Source organism: Dasypus novemcinctus, chromosome 15 (assembly GCF_030445035.2).
Source record: "Dasypus novemcinctus isolate mDasNov1 chromosome 15, mDasNov1.1.hap2, whole genome shotgun sequence".
In the NCBI taxonomy this organism is placed as follows: Eukaryota; Metazoa; Chordata; class Mammalia; order Cingulata; family Dasypodidae; genus Dasypus; species Dasypus novemcinctus.
This window is the reverse complement of record NC_080687.1, coordinates 9,091,215-9,097,214: the sequence shown is the minus strand read 5'-3', so window position 1 is coordinate 9,097,214 and position 6,000 is coordinate 9,091,215.

Below are 6,000 nucleotides of genomic sequence, written 5' to 3'. Positions count from 1 at the left end.
AAAATAAATAAATCTTTGAAAAAAAAAAATCCCAAATCCCCTGCTGCCTTGATGCTGTCTTCCAGCCTGGCTCTCACACCTCAACTTCTCTCTCAGTAAGAGCCTTTCTTCTAGCCTCGGTCTCCTTTGAATTCTTCCAGTGGCATTTGAATTCCCCCTCCGTGGACAAGGGGAGACAGCCAGCAGCTGTACCGCCTCCAGGAGCTGCCACGTGCGTGTCCCACTCCAGTTCAAGGAGAACCTTCCAGGGGAGCTCCTAACAGGGGATGGAGACACTGCTGCCGTAACTGGCTTTTTAAAAATGAAGAGATGGTCAGTGACATAGTCACACCATATCCGGAAGTGCGGATTTATTTTAAGACTAAGGAGAAATGAAAGATTGCTCTAGGAATTAGTCTTGTCCTACAGTGTCTAGACTGAGCAAAATCAGGAAAACAATGAGTGGGAGGAAGAGCTGGAATTCCTGGGCATACGTGGGTAAGGGCGGCAGGCAGAGGGATGATTCCAATCCCTGGCCTTAAAAGCTTGACAGCAGGTTAAAGCAATAAATACGCCCTCAGACACCTGGCAGGAAGGATACGGTGGAGACCTGGCCTCTGGGTGCCCGGGAGCCAGGCAGAAGCCAGCACGGCTCACCGGCCCAAGCCTCCGGCGGCCACTCAGACTCAGCCCAGGCAGGGCGGCTCCAGGGGGGCGGGTTTCAGACCGCAGGCAGTGGCAAGGAATGGAATCAATCTCCTGGGGAAGCGCAGTGATGTCACAAAGTGAAACACATTAGAAAAGATCAGAGTGTACCATGTACAGTAAGGGCAAATATTTGTTTCCTTAAACATGAGCTATGTGGGTGTTCACTCTTGTACGTGTCTATGTAAAATGCTTATTCTTTCAATTACCTACACCTTCACTGTTTTTAAAAAGTAAGTAACTCTGGGATGCGGCGAGATGGTGGCAAAGTAACACATTCCAAGGATCGGCTCATGCTCCAGGGCAGTTAGGAATGACCCAGCTACTTAAAGCACCTGTTGGAGGGAGCCCAGGAGACCAGAAGAGCACCCTTGAGAGAATGGCAGGAGGAGACTGCCCATCTGCAGTGAAGATTTGTAGAGGCCGGCGCCCATCCTCCCCTGGTAGGATAAGACGCCTCAGGAGTTATCCTCTGACTGGAGTTGGAGGCTCCATTTCCCAAAAATGGGGGAGAAAGAGACAGTTGGGCACTGACTTCAACTACTGATTAGTAAATTCAGCAGGCTAAAGTATAATCCAAAGAACAGCTAAGGTTTGAACCTGTCAAAGTCAGAAAGAGGCCAGTAGCTGCCATTTTAATTCTGCCCCTGGCTTGAGGGGAAGCAGAGCGGACTGAAAACCACAGTGTCAGTAGGGACCGGCTTCTCTCCACCCAGAGTACAGCTCTAGCCTAAACTCCAGTCCCACCTCCAGCAGGGAGAAGCTGGGGGGACCCTGAGCCAGCCTCTCTGAGCAACTGCAGGCACATTTGGTCAGCACAGACTGGCTAGTTGGACACCTGTAGCCCTATCCCTGTCCTCCAATAGCATAGGAGGAGAGCTGTGATTCCCTGGACTCTCTGGGCAACTGGTATACTGATAGGATAGGAAAGAGCTGGGGTTTCCTCAGCTTCTCTAGGGAACTGCAGGTGCTTTTGTCCTGTACAAACTTGACTCCTGGGCCCTGTGGCTCCACCCCACCCCCAACTGGACAAGAAGGGGGCAGTGTTTCCCAGCCTCTCTGGGTAACTGCAGGAGCTTCTGGCCCACTCAGACTGCATGGTTGGGTACCTATAGTTCCATCCCCACCCCTCAATAGGACAGGAGGGGGCTGGTGCTTCCTCAGCCTCTCCAGGCAATGGCAGGCACTTTCAGCCTACACTGACTAAACTGTTGGGTACCTGTGGTTCCATCCCCACCCCTGAAGGGCAGAAGGGACAGTACTCCCTCAGCCTTTCAGGGCAACTGCATTTCAGCCCACATGGATTAGATTGTTGGGTACTCTGGAAGGTCCATCTCCACCCAGGCAGGGAAGGAGGGGTTCCAGTGCTGCTACATCAGACAACCCAGGCAACTGCGGTCAGTTTGGACCCTCATGGATAGACTACTGCCCAAACATGCAGCTCCATCTCCACCCAAGGCAGGGAAGAAAGGACCCTCATGGCATAGACTACTGCCCAAACATGCAGCTCCATCTCCACCCAAGGCAGGGAAGAAAGGGGTGTGAAGCTCATCAGTCTCTCCAGGCAACTACAGACTTGTCCTGAACAGCTGCAGCTCTGTTCCTACCCCTGGCAGAGGAGAAAGGTGGGAGAAGCTTCATCAGTTCCTGGGGCAACACCAGCAGCTTGAGCCTCCACAGCTTACAGCACCATCTACATCCTCAGCTCCTACTACACAACCAGCAAGGGAGAATGGGCAAGAAAGCCCTAAAGAGAGAAGCTGTGCCCAAAATAAATGTATCTAGTAAGCCAGTTGCCAAGACACCAACAAAAAACTACAATCCATACCAAGAAACAGGAAGATATGGCCCAGTTAAAGAAACAAGATAAGCCTCCAGATGACATGAAGGAGTTGAGAAAACTGATTATGATGTTCAAACAAATCTCTTTAATAAATTCAATGAAATGGCTAAAGAAATTAAGGATATTAAGATGACAATGGATGAGCACAAAGAAGAATTTAAAAGCATACAGAGAAAAATAGATTTTATGAGAATGAAAGACACAGTAAATGAAATAAAAAATACACTGGGGGAGGGCAGAAGGATTGGTGAACTTGAAGACATAGCCTCTGAAAGCAAACATACATAAGAACAGACAAAGAAAAGAATGGAAAAAATTGAACAGGGTCTCAGGGAACTAAAGGACAGCAAAAGACATTCAAACATACCTGATATGGGTATCCCAGAAGGAGAAGGGAAGGGAAAGGGGGCAGAAGGAATATCTGAAGAAATAATGTTAGAAAATTTCCCAACACTACTGAAAGACATAGATATCCGTGTCCAAAAGTACAATGTACTCCCATCTGAATAAATCCAAACAGATCAACTCCAAGGCACATACTAATCAGAAAGCCAAATGACAGAGAAAGGAATATGAGAACAGCAAGAGAAAAGCAATGCATAACATACAACGGATACCCAATAAGATTAAGTGCCAATTTCATATAAAAAACCACAGAGATTAGAAGGCAGTGGTATGATATATTTAATACTACAAGAAAAACTACCAGCCAAGAATCTTACATCCTGGCAAGATTGTCTTTCAAAAATAGAGGCAAAAAAAAAAAAAACAAAACTTATTTTTTTAACGAAGGAGAGTTTAGAATATTCACAAATAAACAGACTGAGTTTGTAACCAAGAGACCAGCTTTGCAGGAAATATGAAAGGGAGTGCTACAGCCTAAAAAGAAAAGACAGGAAAGAAAGGCTTGGAAAAGAAAGTCTAGAAATGATGATTCTTTCAGCAAAAGTAACTAAAAGTATAAAAGTGTGTTGAAAATAAAATATGACAGATAATACCCAAAGGCCAAAATGGGTGAAGAACTGCCTTTACAGTAATAATATTGAATGTTAATAGATTAAGTTCCCCAATCAAAAGACACAGACTGGCAATATGGTTAAGGAAATGTAAGCCACCAAATGTGTGTAAAAGAGACTCACCTTAGATCCAAGGATACCAATAAACTGAAACTGAAAGGCTGGAAAAAGATATTCTATGCTGCAGTAACCAAATAAAAGCTGCAGTAGATATATTAGATGAAATAGACATTAAAAGAAAAACTGCTATTAGAGACGAGGGACACTGCCTATTAATAAAAGGTGCAATTCACCAGGAAGAAATAACAATCATAAATGTATATGCACCTAACCAGGATGCCCCCAAATACATAAGGCAAACAATGGCAAAACTGAAAGAAGAAACAGATGACTCTACCATAATAGCTGGGAGACTTCAAGACTCCACTTTCACCACTGGATAGAACATCTGGGCAGGGGATCAATAAAGAGCCTCATAGTATTCTAGCCAGGAGCGATAAATGGACTAAACCCAATAGACACAGAGAATACTGCACCCCTAAACAGCAGGATATATATATTCTTCTCAAATGCTCACGGATCTTTCTCCAGGATATATCATATGTTGGGTCAAAAGCAGACCTCAATAAATTCAACAAAATCAAAATTATGCAAGCACTTTCTCTGCTCATAATGGAATAAAGTTGACAGTCAACAAGAAGCAGAAAAAGGGAAAATTAAACAATATGCAGAGATTAAACAACACACTCTTAAATAATCAATGGGTCATAGAAGAAATTGCAAGAGAAATCAAGAAATATCTTGAGACAAATGAAAATGAGAACACAATATATTGGAACCTATGGGATACAGCAAAGACAGTGTTGAAGGGGAAAATTATAGCATTCAATGACCTAACTACACAGTTGGAGGAACTAGGGGGAAAAACCCAGCAAAATACTCCCAAAGCAAGTAGAAGGAATGAAATAACAAAGATCAGAAATAAATGATATTGAGAACAAAAAAACAATAGAAAGAATTAACAAAACCCAAAGGTGGTTCTTTTAGAAGATTAACAAAGTTGACAAACCCTTAGCTAGACCGACAAAGAAAAAAAGAGAAAAGATACAAATAAATAAAAGATAAAAATGGGGACACTACTACTGACCCTACAAAAAGAGATCATAAGACAATACTATGTAACAACTGTACACCAAAAAACTGAGCAATATAGATGATTAAGTCCTAGGAACGTACGAATGGCCTACACTGTCCCTAGAAGATGTAGAAGACCTCAACAAATCACATAAAGAGATTGAAACAGTCATCAACAACTCCCCAAAATGAAAAGCTCAGGTTCAGATGGTTTTACAGTGAGTTCTACTGAGTATTCAAAGAAGATTTAATACCAATCTTACTCGAACTCTTCCAAAAAAGTGAACAAGAAGAAACACTACCAAACTCATTCTATGAAACCAGCATCACCCTAATACCAAAGCCAGATAAAGATATTAAGAAAAAAAATTACATACCAATTTTCCTAATGAATATGGATGCAAAAATCCTCAACAAAATACTTGCTATTCGAATCCAATAACACATTAAAAGAATTTCTTGTCTTGATCAAGTGGGTTTTATACCAGGCAGGCAAGGGTGGTTCAACACAAGAAAATCAGTATAGTACACAACATTAATAAATCAAAGAAGAAAAATCACATGATCCTATCAATCAACACAGAAAAGGTGTTTGACAAAATACAGCATCCTTTCTTGATAAAAATACTACAAACGACAGGAATTGGAGGAAAGTTTCTGAACATCAAGGCCATATTAAAAAAACCCACTGCTAACATTGTACTCAATAGTGAAAGACTGAACACTTTCCCACTGAGACTGGAAACAAGACAAGGATGCCCACTGTCACCACCATTGTTCAATATGGTGACAGAGGTTCCAGTTAGAACAATCAGGTAAGAAAGAGAAATAAAAGTCAACCAAATCAAAAAGGAAGAAGTAAAACTTTTGCTATTCACAGATGATATGATCTTAAACCGAGAAAGTCCCAAAAAAGCTACAACAAAGCTGCTAGAGCTAATAAATTATTTCAGCAGAGTGGGAGGATGCAAAATTAATACATAAAAATCAGTGATGTTTCTATACACTAGTAATGTGAAATCTGAGGAGAAAGCCAGGGGAAAAAAATTCTGTTTATAATAGTGACTAAAAGAATCAAATATTTAGGAATAAACTTAACCAAGGGCGTAAAGCACTTGTATTTAAAAAACTACAATGCGTTGCTTAAAGAAATTTTCAAAAGACCTAAACAATTGTTAGAACATCCTATCCTCATGGATTGGAAGACTAAATATCTTTAAGATGTCAATTCTACCCAAACTGATAAACAGTTTCAATGCAATCCTGATAAAAATTCCACCAGCGTTTTTTCAATAAATTGAAAACATGATTATCAAATTTATT